The 16,396-nt window shown below is 33.1% G+C and overlaps 1 protein-coding gene across 16 annotated transcripts in view; it reads left to right on the forward strand.

The window, feature by feature from the left end:
• The window catches only part of heph (polypyrimidine tract-binding protein 1 heph), a 953,472-nt gene that overhangs the window by 760,874 nt on the left and 176,202 nt on the right, over positions 1–16,396 (forward strand). For 2 of the 16 annotated variants that reach the window (XM_076409835.1, XM_076409836.1), the window contains one exon: positions 4,918–4,973. The exons of the other annotated variants lie outside the window; for them this stretch is intronic. The gene's annotated coding sequence lies outside the window, so the exon portion shown is untranslated. The remainder of the gene's footprint in view (positions 1–4,917; positions 4,974–16,396) is intronic. 16 annotated transcript variants of the gene reach the window in all.

The raw sequence follows: 16,396 nt of genomic DNA on the forward strand, positions 1-16,396 counted from the left end.
TCTGATTTTGTGTAGTGTTGTGTAGTGAGGTGCATATATTAAAATATTCAGCAGTGACATGTATAAACATTATTTCACCAGAGACGGAGATAGGGCCGACATAAAGACAAATTGTAGGTTAGACGAAAACGACTAGTAACAATATATTAATTAAATAATTTAAAAAAATGTGTTCAATATTATTCTTGAACTTCTGTGATTTCTGATCGACAATTGAATCAAATCAATTGAGCGTTATTTTCTTTGTACACGACAAAAAGTACGAAATAAATATTGAAAACTTAATGCATATAAGGAATGAGGAGATAACATTTGAGTATATGAGTCTTTATGAGTATATCATTACAAATGAATTTTATCTATAATAGCATAATGGCTTTATGTCATGCAAAACGTAGGGGCCAAACACATATATAGTCTATTCAATGTTATTTTGTACATACGTCATTTTAATTTACAATAAATAATCGAACAAAAATGTTATCAAATATAATTTATTTTAACATTCTAGTACATCTACAGTAAACTACAGTTAATTATACAGGCACAATAGTTTATAGGTTATAACGTCTTATCACTATTGCTATTACTCAAGAATTTTGCAAACGTTCAACAACCGAACGATTTTGACAGGCTCATTCATTTACGTGTTAGAACTCAGACAGCATTGTGCCTCTTTTTAACTAGAATAAAATGAGGAGGAAAATATTGTCTGAATCTAAAGCGAATTTACAAATTACGGCAGAAAATACATTAAGCATCTTGATAACGTATATACAAAAAACTTTGAATAGACTATATGTTTATTCTTGGAATAAATGGACTGCGTTCAGTGAATATTAAGTGTAGAACAATGCCGGAATCATCGGGGGAATTTGAAGTTACAACCAGATATCTTCGACCACTTTTGACAGGGCTGTTACATTTCGTAATCACCATGTTTCATCATTATTAATGCATTATATTTAACATTGTATAACACTTGGATGTCTGATTCTATGATGTATTTTACAATAAACTTAACCATTCCCAATATTCGCTTCATAACATCTCATAACTAACTCTCTATCTATTCAAACTTAAAATAGATAGGCAACACGGCCGATATTACACAATTTAAATTTGCTTGTAGTCAACAGGTAGGATAAAAAATTATTCGATCCCGATATTGTTTAATTACTTACACGACGAACTGATTCCGGAAATTAATCCTGTGCGAATGGCGAATTTAAACGAGGGGGTCCAATCGATTAGGTAACCGGCTCGCTGGTGACGGCTGACAGTTCTAATTATAAACTCGACCTCTTAATTTAACCCTCATTTATTTATTTGGTTATTTATTTATACGTCTTTTGGTCAGTAAGCCATGATATCGATGAAAATACATACATTATTAGTAGAAACTAATATATAGTCAATATTACACAACAAACTTGAAGAATTCTTATTTATACCACTCTTTTGCTCTTTAGTCTGGTGTTTTTTTTTGTTATCTATTTTTTTAATGATCATTGTCATCCATCTTGTGGACAAGTTAATAAACAGTAAAGTAGAAAGCACAATCGAGCACAATGGGTGTTTTCAGACACCAACATATTACTGTACCTGTTTACTTCCCATTCCTTTACATCACTTTTCTTCCTTCTATGACGAAAACATTTTTTTAGATATGAGAAGACCCGATATTCAGATGAAGGTAAAGCTGACTTATAAGCTGGATGTTGTAACAATTCCTACTTTAATTAGTTTATTTAAGCGATAATAGAGAGCAGTCTTTTCGTGGTAGATTTCCGTTGCAATTGTTATTATATATATATATATATATATATATATATATATATATATATATATATATATATATATATATGTATATATATATATATATCGACACATATAATTCGTCATGAAAATTGTCGCTGATGTATACTACTTCAACTAAACTTTTGAACGTGGAACCTTTTGCAGCTTGTTTCTCTGTTATTAAAATGATGAAAAAAGATTGAAAATAGTAAGTTAGCTCCTTCAACGAGTAGCAGTAATAGAAATAAAATCCTTAGCTAGCGACCACAGTCATATTACGGTCAAACAGCCAATGATCAATCCACGGTCAAATTGGGAACCCATTAAAAATTGCGAAAGCTTGATCAGGCAGTTTTTATGCATCTGCCATATAGTCAATACATACACTATTTAGCTATCTTTTTTGCAGAAACTTGTCAATAGAAATTGAAGCTCTTTTCAAAAAGCTTGTAAAAGCAACGTCAAATTTTTCACCCAAAAATCAATACCGAAATTCTTCACCAATAGCATTTTGACTATTACCTGAAGAATGGTGAAACAGCAGTATTAATGGAATATATTTGGTTTCAATAAATTAATTTTTACATCATATGAAAATCATAATTCTCTTTCTCAGGCCCATTTATTATTCGCGGATTTCAAATACAAAAAAAATAGATCAACTGCCACTAATAATTAGTTCTTTATTAATTTTGTATGAAAATATATCAAAGCACTTGGATATGATACCTAATGCCAAGCTCAGATGGAAAGAATATTAAATAAGAACAAACAGAACTCTATATGAGGCTCAAAAAAAACTGTGGTGGTGGCTTGGACGATACTCCGAATTATCACTCCATAACAGATTGTTGTTATATTGTCAAATTTTGAAGCCAGAGCGGACCTATAGAGAATATACTACTAGGGGATTGAGCAAAAAAATCATCCAAATCATCCATCTTGGTATAGTTAATTTATATATGAAAACTGTGCCGCATTTGAAACTTATGTGGAGTACAACAGCCTGATATCTTAGATCTGGGTCTCAAGAATAATATGAAGGAAAAATTACTTGTAATTAATGTGCCATCTGCTTTTTAAATATAAAAAATTATATAACTCAATAAAACATTAAAGATGATGAGAATCGCCTCGTTTTTTTTTTTAACTAAACAAAACCTTCAGGTGAACGTCCTGTCTTGGAATCTTAAGTACCGCTTTTCTTGCTTTGAGATGAGCTTGACGATGATAACAAATTATTGTATTTAGCCGCCGTGTAACCGTTGTACCAGGAAGTAAATGGCGGACTATTTCAATCGTACAACAGATGATATACGATCAATGTTCAATGCAGAAAATTGCCTTTATTGACTCGCGCAACACTTGGAGAAATAATAACTAATTAAAAGATAAAAAGGTTAGCGCGGTTGGGCTCTGAAAACTAAAGGTTAAAAGCTCTTGACGGTTTTATAATTCATCCCTACTGTTATGATGTGTTATATCAATCTTTAGTCAACATGCACAGAGGTAAACTAACTGCGAGTTAAAATTATTTAAAACCAAAATATGGTTGGTGGTATATATCAAAGAACTTCATATTCAACAGGTTTAGGACTGCTTGATTTCGATGTCTGTCATCGGAAGGTTTTGAAGTCCCATATCCTTAGTAATATTTATTAAATGAAGGGATACTATATTGTGTTTAAAAGATATTAGTATATAGAACATTCTGCTAATACAGCAATGCCATTTTTCCAACGAAAATGTGGATGACATGGAATGACAATTTAAAACACTCAATGGTGCCCACACCAGATATATAAGTATCAGCCTTTGCATAATTTAAACATGTATACTTATTTATAAACCAAGACTGGGTAATACTTGAGTTATTTCTAATTAATATACGCAATGGAAATACAAATACATATTCGGTATTTATAATTCAAAAATTAAAACTTAAAAGTGTAACTTATAGTTGTATATTGTAAAGAAAGCAGGAAACCTAATGAGAACGTAATGTAAAAATTTTTATTTACAAAAAAAAAAAAGAAAAGACACTATTTATATATGTACTGTATGTCCTGGATATCCTGGTTACTGTGCAAAAATTGACATGAGTGACCTATTATGACTTATCTGAATAGGATTTTTATTTATTTTGTGAGTTTTAGTGAAAATTTGTGTTAGCTTATGGTCGTTCATTTATTTCTATTGACTTCTAAATTTACTTGAACAGATATTTTGTTTGTTTGTAGTAACATTTACTTTGTTATTTTTTTCTCGTTTTTCTGCTGAATATGATTTTAATGTATTGCGAACAGGGATAGTCATCAACCACATAATGCTAAACAATAAAAGCAAAGAGTTGACTATCCCTGAACGCTATCCAAATATAAAAAATGTGTTTATATAATAAAAGACAAGGTCTCTCATTAGGAATTATAGGAAGATTATTTTCTTTTATATAAATTTTACTCACTTAAAGATATTTTATATTTCGTATTTAAATATGGAAGATTTAATTATAATTCTGCTACAGTGATTCTCACTTTATTCACAAAAATTTAGACGTATTGTAATGAGGTCCCCTGGTTTTTAAATTAAAAAAAAAGTTCTTGAGCTATATCATCATATGTAAGCTACTTCGATTAATTGGTGACATATTTACCAGGATGTCGTCTTTAACCGGAAATAAGCAAAGTTTGTGGGAGTTTCTCCGCGTGCTTTTACCTCATTTTTTTTTCTCAGGATGTATCCCGGTGACATGATTAACTAGAAAAGTTTTACTAGCAAGTTTCCTTCCTTCGGACACATTTTTATTTATGACGTTTAGTGGGTTGTTTGGGTCGCCGAAATGACGTAAAATTCAAGGGACAGAACATTTTCGTTCTAGTTTGTAAATGATTCCAAACATTAATGAAAGACAATTAATAACATCACGATGATTTTCTACAGTCATATATATAATAGGTGGCTGCATGTATTGTGACTACTTATTTGCATTAAAAATACATTTATTGAGAAAATGTGTACATTATATGTATTAATAAATATACAAAATGATTGCTAGTTTTACCATTTTTAATTTATAACGTTAGAATGAAATATTAATAACATTTTTTTTTGTTACAGGTGAGTAATAGATGTTATTATTTCGCAAAGCAACTGTATGGTAAGCACTTGAACTGGTAAGTCAGTATATTCGTATACAGCACGATCGGTTTGCCAGTACTCTGTTCACCAGCCTTAAAAGCTTTCATATGTTGGTGAAATAAAAACAATAATTTATTCACCAAGTCAACAAAAACGACAAATATAAATGTATCTCAATCTATAAATCTAATATATAGTCTGTTCAAAATTATTTTGTATATAGGTCATTTTTATTCAAATTTTAGTTTAATTTATAAGACTATTGTTTGTATTTAAGATTATGTTATTTTGCATGTGATATTATTATATATTTAAACATTTTTTCGATAAACAAAACTGGTTTATTCCATTAGTTTTAAGAAGTTATAATAGATAAGACAGTATCTGGAAAATAGAGCTAGTGAGAAACGGGTTATTTGAGCATTTCCAAAGAGAAGTTACCGTTTTTTAAGTTATTTGTTACTGAAAAAATGACCATACCATGTCTTTCACAGTGTCACTCCCGACTTCTTTTTCATTGAACGATTTATTCGCTCTAATTGTACTCAGTACATTTTATTTAGTTGTAGCAATCTTGCCCTTTTGATATCATGAATTTCACGCTCTAGTATATTGGATTTGTAACTGATATTTGTAGTTTACTTTACATAACAAATTATTTTCTGTGCCTATAATTATTGTAATAGTAATATTTCATCACTGGAGGTAATACAATACAAAATTCCTCTTATTGATGGTCGTTGATACAGCAGGTAACAAATTAAAAATTATCCTCACAATATCATTTTCTTATAAATCAGCTTTCGATGATTCAGATATTTCTAAAGTATTTGATACAAGTCTTCATCAAAAATATCCTCTAATTAGTCCACGTGGGAGCTTTTCATATTAAACAATTTCTGTTATGTTGAACATGTTGACGTAAGAGCGCTATTTGTATTGTTTATAACTAAATGGAACTAAAAAAGATTCAACTATGTTTTTACAAACATTGACGTGAATAATTTTGATGATAATATATGCAAGCAGCTAGTATTTAGCAGTGGTTTACCAATTTCAGTCCTAATCATGCGATTATTTTGCGCAAGACGAATTTGCTTGAATTTACAACAAAATTGAAACTTGTTTTGAAACTACTATTTTGTCGAACTATTGATAGAATCAGTTGTTGATTATATATATATTAGGATTATTCTCCTATAGCTTTCTTGATTTCCCAAATATGTAACACAAAATATTTTCTTAACATTGTTACCTTTAAAGTCGCATAGAAACAAGGGATGCAGAAAAAGTATCGATTTTTTTGGCCGATATTTTTCTGTGTTTTTTCAAAATACATATAATTTTTTATAAGTCTTTAACATTGGCATTTAATTCTAAAGGTCTATCAAAATACCACTACTCTTTAAATAGTTTAGAATAAATATATATTTTTTAGGCTAATATTTCACTATTTTAATTTTTTCTTAAAAATATCGATATGTTTTTTGTAAATTATCGATATTTTTTATACTTGTTGCAAATGTTTTGCAAATGTTGCAAATCTCGATATGCGTTCTTCTCGGATATAAATATTGAAAACGAATTATCGATATTTTTAAAAATCGATATATCGAAATATCGATATTTGTTTCGATGGCGAATACCATTAATAGAAACTATTTCAAACAAAAATAGTGCATAAAATATTCTTGCGCTTTCGTCTTATTTCAATCAGCGATAAAAATGTTAATGAAAAGGCGAAATATTAATGTAAACAGCTATTGTATCATTTAATTGTTAAAATTCAACGGTTTTAATATTTCTCTGTATTAGAAACTGCCTGTCTTCTATTTATTATTGAGTTATTCGGTATATACAGGCTCTAATCACGGAATGCTAAAACTAGCATTTTCGACATTAATTTTTCGTTTGTTCTTTGATTTGAATAACCTGCTGAAGTCCATCAAACACATTGAACAGTCCATCAAGCACAAGGAACGTAAGGTGATGTCTATATGACCAAACAATTCCAAGACAAAGTATAACACGACTTATTCGACAAACGCGTAATTCAAACTCTCAAAGAACTTAGCAGTTAATGAGTCAACTGTTTCCAGACGCTTACAGCGGGAGAAATATCCAAAAGGAGAAGATATTGCTACCGTATTATGACTGACGATTAAATATGGACCATTTTGGTGTATTCACTGTACAGACCGCAGTTTATTCCGTCGGACTGTAATTTTTCCCCATTATCAATCCATAATTTTAAAAAATTTCCGAAGTTAATTACAATCACCATTATATAACTTGGTAGAAATTTAATTGGATTTTGAACCTAAAAATGACATTCATTATAATTTTAAGAAAGCAAGTGGCAAATGAAAGAATCTAAAACCAATTCTCTCCCTCACAATTCTTCTGTCGCTTAAAAAGGCAAGGACCAAGACGATTTCCACAATAAAAAGGCAAATTGTTTTAACGTGCAATGCAATTTCAAACTGTTGCAGCGAGCTAGGAGCAAGCTCTCTCATGGAGCCGACCTGAATCCACATTGACGTCCTTCTTTTTGGTCGGTTTGTTCTCGACGGTACGAAAGAAATCCCCGCGATCTGGTTCCTTTTATAAAATATTATTATACCAGCCAATTAAATCCGGGAAGTACAAAAGGGTTTTCTCGTGTAGAACGGGGGAAGTTGGCGAGGAGCAAAGATAAAAATATCTTAAGAATCGTATCCTGGGGCCTGATTTAAATAGAACTTTTTGAAACTCTCTTGATATTTTGTCGTAAAATTCGTCTTAAATGGTTTATATTCGTATTATAAAATATTACCGAGATCTCAAATAATTGAGGAATTATGTATCGACGATTTTTAGTCTGTAAGCCTGTATGTTTCTTAAAAGAGGACACTTTTACTTCATGAGGACCACTTTTATCCTTATTTTGTGATTATTTTTTGAAGGGAGATTTTTATGCGGTGTCGTCTTTTAGATACAGTCTTATTGTAATTATACACATGAAAGATTTTTTTTGATAACATATATATTAGATATGCTTAGTACAATCTTAACTATAAATTAATTTATTACTACATTTAATTTGTACTTGGATTAATTCACAAGCAAGACGAGTGCGAGATAAATACACCAATGTGTATTCCCCAATTATAAAATTATAATAACTAAAGCTATAGTTTACACTAAATGTATGCACTTTATATAAGTTCGCATGGTTTTGTTCGCTTCAATCTCCTGACATCCTGCGCGCTGTCCAGCAGTTGTATTGCTTCCACGTTAGTATGATTTAGTAATCTTCTTTCGTGTTTCAAGGCGAAATCTTGGATAGCTTCGCAAATCCATTTGATTTCCAGGTCATCGTGCAGTTCTTCGTTGGTTACGTAGCGATAGGCATTGGTAATTAATCGAAGAATTTTGTTTTAAGAGCGTTGATGACTAGTCGATTTGAATTTTTAGTACAACCCCATATTGTCACCCCGTAGGTCCAAATTGGCTTTATGATTGTCTGATAAATCAATCTCTTTGATTTTATATCAAGATGATAGTATCTTCCGACTAACCAGCATAGTTGTTTTATTTTGGTACAAGGAAATTGAGTGCACTTACGCTAAATTCACTAGTAACTTTAAACATTTTATACAAGTTTGTGTGGTTTGGTTGGATTCAATATTCTGATATCCAGAGTGTCGTCTAGTAGCTGTATTGCTTCCACGTTGCTGTGATTTAATAATCTTAATGTCTTACGGCGAAATCTTGGATAACTTCGTGAATCTATTTAACATCCTGGTGTCGTCATGGAGTTATTTGTTGATTATCTAGCTATAAGCATTGGTAATTAATCGACTTTAGTGCAACCCCACATTTGCACCCTATAAGTCCAAAGTGGCTTTATTATTATTTTTTATAACATCTTTATTAGATACGCTTAATTTACAATTAATTTATTACTACTTTTCCGATGTACTTGGATTAATTAACAAGCAAGACGAGTGCGAGAAAATACATCAGTATGTATTCCTCAATTATAAAATTATAATAACTTATAGCTATAGTTTACACTAAATGGATACACTTTATATAAGTTCGTAGGGTTTTGTTCGCTTCAATCTCCTGACATCCTGCGCGCCGTCCAGCAGTTGTATTGCTTCCACGTTAGTATGATTTAGTAATCTTCTTTCGTGTTTCAAGTCGAAATCTTGGATAACTTCGCAAATCCATTTGATATCCAGGTCATTGTGCAGTTCTTCGTTGGTTACGTAGCGATAGGCATTGGTAATAAATCCTTTTTTTGACAGCGTTGTATGACTAGTTAATTTGAATTTTTAGTACAATCCTATATTTGCACCCCATAGGTCCAGATTGGCTTTATAATTGTATTATAGATCAACCTTTTTGATTTTAGATCAAGTTGAGAGTATCTTCCGACTATCCAGTATAGTTGTTTTATTTTGGTTCTAATGTGTTTTGCTTTTTGTCTAACGTGATGCTTCCAATTTAATCTACCATCAAAATGGATTCCAAGGTATTTAGCTGATTCTGCTTGAGGAATCGGGCATCCATTGAGTGATATAATTAAGTTTTTATTATTTCGCCTTAATGCAAAATTAACGTAGACAGATTTGGAGCTATTAAGTTGAATTTTCCAATCTTTCGTCCATTTGTAGATTTTGTTGACTGTCACTTCCACTTTTTCTATTGCCCTAGACAGAGATATATCTTTTGCCATAATAATTGTGTCGTCAGCAAAGATTCCAAGAAGTGTTTTTTTTGTTATTGGAATGTCAGCAGTGTAGAGCAGATACAGGAGAGTTCTAAGACGCTACCTTGTGGAGCCCCAGCCGAGATATTTTTAAGTGTCGAGAACGCCATTTCGTACGATACTCTAAATTTTCTTCCGAATAAATATGACTCCAGCAATTGACAATAGTTACCCGGTAACAATTTGCTCATCTTACAGATTAATCCCAAATGCCAAACCCGATCAAAAGCTTGTGAGACATCCAGGAATATTGCAGGGCAGTATTTCTTTTCCTCAAACGCTCTTTCAATAGCCGCAGTTACTCTGTGCACTTGATCGTTTGTTGAATGATAATTTCCAAAACCAAACTGGAAATCTGGTATTGTTACCAAATGTTTAACACGTTTAAATATCAGTTTCTCAAATAGCTTTGATATTGCAGGTAGTAGCGAAATAGGCCTGTAAGATTCGACTTGTTCTGCAGGTTTGTCAGTTTTTTTGAGCATAATTATTTGTGCCACTTTAAAGCATTCACATGCTTCAGCCCTAAACAGGCATTAAATATATATGTTAACATGATGATTGCTTTTTGTGGCCTTATTATTGATTGATAAATAAATCTCTTTGATCTTGCCGAAGCGTTTCGGTAATGCTGTTTGATGAATAGCGTATTGCATTTGATTAGAATTTGTTATACTTACAATCTAAGGTTTATCTGAACAACGCCTACTGGTTAACATAGGTAACAGACTGACGAATTACGAAGTTTCATTCATTTCATTCAAATTATAGTAAATGTCTAATTTAGACATTAATTTCAAACGTTTCCAATGTTTTATGTTTTCACTTAGGGCGAAATCATTTTTCCGATGATGAAACACTTAATAAATATTGAAATACAATCAATATAGAAATGCAGTTTAATATTTCTGAGGACGACTGTTTATTAGCATTATTTTGTTATAACTACGGCAGACCAAAATACATCATGAGCTCTACAACAATGTTGCAGTAATGCAAGTAATGTGATAATAAAAATTTACAAATGATATAGATAACCATATTTTTGCTTGGTTCTGCCTTTAAAAGCAAGATTGTCAATGAAAAAAAGCGAAATAACCCAAAATTTTATCTGGTACTCGATCTATTCTGCATTCAAACAATTTCAAACAATCTTTCAACGTCCCATGATCTTGATTTTGAAGAATTTGATCCCATTTGAGATGTCGATTTGTCAACTTCCGCTTATATTAAAATTCAAATGGCTTGGTAGTATCTCTATAATCATTACCTATATTTAAACTAAATAGATAACGTGTTTCAGATACTTAAACTTATCTGAATCCATGGTTATATGTTGAATAATAACTTGGGGCAGTAGTCAAGGCTACAGGACAGTCCTCTAACTGTAGCGAGTATCCTGCTAGAGCATGTTAGTACTTTATGTTTTTATAGGCAACGGTGGAAACTCCAACAAGGAACAACCATCTCAGTCACTTCTGTAACTAGGCTGCGTAAGACCGGATGTTCCTTCTAGGACGGTCTCTAGGTTGGTCTCTGTCCAGTCGGTAGGCTGAATGCCAAGGACCGTGGTTCGGAACCCACTTTTAAGCAATAGGTCCACTTTAGGTAAACCCTCGTCCGTAAAAAGAAGACTCAACACTTACATTAAACAATAAACTTTTAATATTTCCAGTAAAAACGAAAAAAGAAACATCGAGATTTTCCTTTCAAGGTGCAAACAAAACGCCAATATTAAAACCCACCCAGGGCGAGCCAGAGCGAGAAAAACCGGCGTAAAAATTACACAGTAATATAAAGGTGAACGCCGATGATGAATGATTTCGGAAGAAAGAGGGTAAAAAAAAACGCCGTACCGGTGTAAATAAATCAATTTCGCTTCCTGCGGTCCAAATAAATTTAAATAAGACCGACGAAATCTCAATAAATCTCCTTTCTGTTGCTCTCTCTCCGCTTTTTCTGGATCTAATTACACACGCGCGCGCGTTTTTTTCTTTCGTATTCTGGTGCCGTTTCGGAAAATTGTTGCTGGCGCCCGGATCGATATCGGATCCGGTCTTCGACGTCGCGATCGCTGTCGGCATCGGTTCAGATAATTATGCAACCGGTAAAGCGCGATTAGGTTCCTAAGTTATACGGCGCGAGAAACGTCGTGTTGGTGTGGCGATTGGCTAAAACATTCATTCTGATTTGAGTATATTGTTGGGCTACAGATCGACTATACTCTTTTCAAACTACTATTTTTTGTATATACGTCATCAAGATGTTTAATGTATTGCCTGCCGCAATTTGTAAATTCGTTTTAACATCAGACAATATTTTCCTTCTCATTTTATTCTAGTTAAAAAGAGACACAATGCTGTCTGATTAGTTCCAACACGTAAACGAATGAGCCTGTCAAAGTCGTCCGGTTGCCAGACGTATGCAAAATTCTTGAAACAATAGTGATAAGAGGTTATAACTCTAACCTATAAACCATTGTGGCTGTATAATTAACTGTAATTGTACTATAATGTTAAAATTAATTATATTTTATAACATTTTTGTTCAAATAGTTTATTTAGATTTAAATTCTGTTGTATGTCAAAGCCAAACTGAACTAAAACTCAGAGTTGATGCGGCAACATTGCGACGTTTTGATGTCACAAATTTAAAAGACGTATGTACAGAATAACTTAGAATATAATAATAAATAGAATTCGATATAGAAGATAATAAATAGAAGAACATCGATATTTATTCACTCCAACCTCACCTCAACGTCGACCGCAGAGAATAATATCGATACTTATTTTTAACAATATCGATATTTCTTCACTCCAACCTCGCCAAATGTAACAGTAAGTTTGTCGAAAAAAGAAACACATAATTTTCAAGAAACTGAAAAATATATTTATTCAAAATGTTGGCCATTTGATCCTATACATATTTCGCATCTTTAGGGCAATTTATGGGTACCATCCCAAAATAACTAGTTTGCCCTTTGAGCAAAATCATTCGATGCAGAAACATTTTCTAATTTCTTCGAAATTGGCGACGTGCTGCTCTGCAATCGTGTGTCCCATTGATGCGAAAAATTGATAGTCGGACAGGGCAAGCTCCGGAGAGTACGGCGGGTGCGATAACATCCACTTTTTTTCACCCGTTATTATTCGATGCAGAAGGGAATTTCGACCATATATTTGAGCAACATTTCACAGGCGATTTTCCGGTTTTTTATTTGCTTGCCATTCAGTTGATGAGGCACCCATCTTCCCATCTATTGGATTTTCCCCATTACTCGTAACCAGTCGCTAGTCGCTTCTTGGCCCACACTTAACGCTCCTGCCAACTGTGTTTGAGTTCGAGTTGCGTCTTCATCGAATAACTCTTACAGTTTCGCATCTTCAAACTTTTTCGACCTACTGTCTTTCACATCGAAAATTATAAGTTTGTACAGAATATTTAAGTGTAGCAATCTTGAGGCATGCCGTGTGTCGGTAATTTTACATCATAGGATAACTGTCCACAAAATACCCAGAAATATAATCGATAAGGATTATCTGGCAATCCCGAGACGTTTATCTAGGATGCTATTGAAGGGTACTTTCGATCATTCAGTGTCTGACTATCGTTCATCATCGCATCATGTAAATTATAACTGTTTTATTTCGTTTTGTCTCTATTCATCGAGCTGTATAAAATACCCTAAAGAAGCAATGACATATCCGTTAGGCGAGTTATTGAGTGTTAAGAGAATTAAATAAGCTATGCTAAAACTTTTCTTTCCGCACCTCCTTCTAATATTAATTAATCAACAATTCCATGTTCCATCACCAATAGTACCAACATTTACCATAGCATTTTGCATGATTCGATTTTGAATCAACGACTCGACGAGTTAGTGATAAACATCACCCGTGGCAATTATCGGACATGCCCTGTATAGTTTATCAATAATTATGACTCAGCCAGGCTCACAACCACAACATTTTATTATCCAGCGTTTTATATCACACCCATCGCCATACTATAACACCATAAGTAACACTAGAGTACATTTCACTCTTCTGCTACTAAAAGTACACTGTAAACTTAAAAAATATCGATATATAGATATTAGATCATGAGACACATATTAGAAACCGATATTTATTACTTAAAAAACTTTTTGATTTTTTGAGTAGTAATTTTTCAAATAAATTGATATATCGATGTTTTTTCAGAAGATTTGAAGCGTATCAATATAACATTTCGTTAAATATCACTCTGATACTTTTTACCGGTTGCAAACATGCCTCATTCAGTATTAGATGAATTAGGTATGGTATATCGATATTTTTTGACCGATATAACAGTATCAAACAATATCGATTATCTATATCAATATTTTTTTCGACAAAGATATTTATTAAATATTTTAGAATTTTTTATAAACCTTTAAATTTTGCAGTTGATTTTAAAGGGTTGTAACTCATTGTCCGCTCACGTATGATGGGAAAATGTTATATCATCTTGGAATGTCGTAAGACAACCAGAATAACAAAAAAAGAAGCAATTTCGAAGCCGTATACCAATAAAACTACTGTATCTGCATGTTGTATGGATCTGAAGAAGTTGAAATAGTTGTCGAGCATTGTCATATAACACCCATCGCCTTTGTGTCTGTTGATAGTCCTTATTGTACATCTTATACTTATATGTCGCTCAATTTGCGTTGTTAGCCATCTCCACTAATGTTTTATTTAACGATTTCAGCCATCATATCCAGAGAAACACCTTACGGCCATTAATATTCGGTGTCAGTTTCGATGTCAACGGTCCAATAAGTCTTTCAATTTATCGTCTTCGATCGCGTTTAGTCCTTGAAATCTTTGTCATTAACGTTACAATAACAACTTTTAAATCCTCGATAGGCTTTGGTAGCAAATGCTTCAAATCAAATGTAGTTTTGAGCCTACATGGTTAGCATTTGTGTACACTGAATAACTCAATAATACTAAATGGAAAACTGTTATCTTGTATATTATGTCTTATTATGTAAAGATCTATCGAATCTAACAATTATATAAATGTTAACATTAATACTTCGCATGCAAACACCTAACATATTTAGAGAAATTAATATTCATATAAGAAACTTATATATTGAGCCGGCTTGATGGAGCAGTGGTATAGGTGACAGGGCGGTCCTCTTACTGTTGCGATAGTCGCGGCTTCGAATCGTACTAAAGCATGGTCGTAAAATCTATGTTTGTGATTGCCTAATATTTGTGATCGTCCTTAGGCAAGAATGCAAAATCCGACAAGGAAAATGATCCCAGTCGCGCCAGTAACCAGGCTGGATAAGACCGGATGTCTTCTGGGATGAGTTCTAATGTTGGCCACTCGCCAGTTGATAGGCTTAGTGCCGAGGACCATCGGAGCTCACGTTAAGCTGTAGGTCCAGTCAGTAAAAGTCCAAGAGTTTGAGGTGACTAAAACAACATAACATTTTTATTGAAAATATATTTTTATATTACCGATAATTAGGGATTTGGACATTTGGTATATTTGTTACTGATATACGCAACACTACAAACATTTAAAAACATTTTACAGCCAGTAAAATATATTATAAAAGCCGAACTATAAGCATCAAATGGCATTCGATTTTTATAGTTATTATTGTTGTCTCCATAAAATATTTTGTTCCGTCCTACCTGCCGGAATGAAAAATATACACCTTCCGTATTCTCCATAAAAGCGATTTTAATAATTCCAATGGCGTCGACGTTTACCGATAATGCGCGCTCGAAATTCCAATGATTTGCACCTATGCGCGGTGCTATATGCATGTGCCCGGAATAGTCGATAAAAAGGTGATTGGAAAAATTGCATCAGCGCCTAGGAGAGGGCACTCCTATTTAATGGCTTCAGACTAAAGGTAAATATGGAATTTTCGCTGCTGGAAATAAATATAACAGGTCAATTGAAAAGTCCTCGGCCTGTCATAGTAAAACACATTTTTGGGTAAAATTAGTTTTTTTTATTCAACATAATTCCCTTCAAGGGTGATACACTGATTATAGCGACCCTCCAACTTTTCGATACCATTTTTGTGGTACGATTTGTTCTATTCTTCAAAATAGGCTTCAGTTTCGGCGAGTACCTCTTCATTCGACGAAAATTTCCTCCCAGCGAGGATTTGGGATCTAAGAACAGGAAATAGTAGCTGGGGGCCAGATCTGGAGAATACGGTGGATGAGGAAGCAATTCGAGGCCCAATTCATGGATGTTTACCATCTTTTTTACTGACTTGTGACACGGTGGTACATTGTCTTGGTTAAGCATAACTTTTTTTTGCTTCAAATGCGGCCTTTTTTCGGTGATTTCGTCCTTTAAACGGTCCAATAACGCTATGTAATAGTCGCTGTTGGTGGTCCTTCTTTTTTTAAGGTAGTCAATGAAAATTATTCTATGCACATCTCAAAATACAGACGCCTTAACCTTTCCAGCCGACTATTGAGTTTTCCCACGCTTTGGGGCGGGTTCATCGTGTGCAGTCCACTCGGATGACTGTCGATTGGAAATGATGGAGCCATGTTTTATCCATTGTCACATATCGACGCAAAAACTCGAGTTTATTATGCTTGATCATCTTCAAATACTGCTTTGAATCATCAACTCGTCGTTTTTTTGGACAAAAGTGAGCTCGCGCGGCACCCACTTTACACAGAG

This window comes from Rhynchophorus ferrugineus, unplaced genomic scaffold, assembly GCF_030347505.1.
Source record: "Rhynchophorus ferrugineus isolate W39M unplaced genomic scaffold, kcgeb_rfMv2 rfM7, whole genome shotgun sequence".
In the NCBI taxonomy this organism is placed as follows: domain Eukaryota; kingdom Metazoa; phylum Arthropoda; class Insecta; order Coleoptera; family Curculionidae; genus Rhynchophorus; species Rhynchophorus ferrugineus.